We start from the raw sequence: 1481 nt of genomic DNA, 5'->3' as shown, positions 1-1481 counted from the left end.
AAGAAGTCTTAAAGTACGTTATTAATATAATACTAAAAAGTAGTAGGCGCTTTTAAGAAGCTAAAGAGTATTATAAGCTACTTAAATAAGCTATAGTATATATAAAACGCTATCTTTTACTTATTACCTTTTAATATCTATACCTTATAAAACGCTTATTTTATATTTAGCTTTATAAACTACTTTACTTTTAAGAGGTTATAAAGTATATTTAAGATTAAGAGTAAGGGGTAGTAGTCTAGCTTTATAATTATATTTAAAGCCCTATAATTATAATAAAACTATATCCTACCCCTTAGTTTATATATAAATAAGACTAGCGCTCTTACTTTAAAGCTACTTACTTAAATAAAACCCTTATTTAAGAGGTCCCTTAGTACCTTCTTTAGTATTAATAGCTTTATATATAATATACTATATAGCGATTTAAATAGTATAGGTAGTTCTTATCCCTTTTTATTAATATAAAGTATAATTCTATAGTTTACCCTTAGCTTATATAAGCTAAGCTTATTTACTTCCTAAGACTTAAATAGTAATAAAAGGTTATAAAAGCGCTCTAGTATTTATTATTATAGCTTAGCGGGCGACTTTAGCTTTTTTATCTTAAGGGCTTTATTAATATCCGCTAAGCTAACTATATAGACTACTATATTAGCCGCTACTTTACCTTCCTCTTACTCTACCTATTATATAGTTCTTATAAAGATAAAGGTAAGGACTTCTTAAGCTAAGTATAAAGCTTATACGCTTAATCTTATACTTATAAAACCGTTATTATAACAGACCTATTATTATATAGGCCTAAACTATAGCTTCTTTTAATATAAAACTAAGTATAACTCTATATATAATAACTAAGGTTTCCTAAGGATTAAGGGAAACTTTAGTTAAGGTATTATATAGGCTATAATAAGCTTATAGTAACTATTAACCTTTATAGCTAGCTATATAATACCCTTAATCTCTATACCTTCTATCGCGCTTAAGGCGCCCTTTACTTACTTAAGGGCAATCTTTTTTACTAATACTTATATCTTTTATATAAGCGCTTCGTTAACTATAGTATAATACTAATAGCCCTTATTTATAAGGGTAGCGACTAGTAAGGAGTTATTAATTATAACTTATATTAAAGTAAGCTCTTCTTTTATATAGGTAGATAATTCCTTTTTTTCTTTTACTAATACTAGTAATTAAGGCTCTAAAACCTATCTTTACTTTAAAGCTACTCTTTCCCTTCTAGGCCTAAGGGAACGGGGTCCTTTTTATTATCTAAGGTAAAGAGTAGTTTTATCTTTACTACTTAAACCGCTATAGGCCGCTTAGCTAAAAGGAAGGATTACTTTAATATAAAGTATATAGATATACTATAACGTAAGTAGCGGCCGTTTACTTTCTTTTTCTTAATTTCCTTACTTATTACCTACTTCGCCTACTACTTAAAGTATAAGATAGTATAAAGGATATTTAATAATAAC

This window comes from Hirsutella rhossiliensis, assembly GCF_020360975.1.
Source record: "Hirsutella rhossiliensis strain HR02 chromosome Unknown scaffold00001, whole genome shotgun sequence".
Classification (NCBI taxonomy): Eukaryota; Fungi; Ascomycota; class Sordariomycetes; order Hypocreales; family Ophiocordycipitaceae; genus Hirsutella; species Hirsutella rhossiliensis.
The sequence above is the reverse complement of the archived record's forward strand: the minus strand, read 5'-3'. Positions refer to the sequence as shown.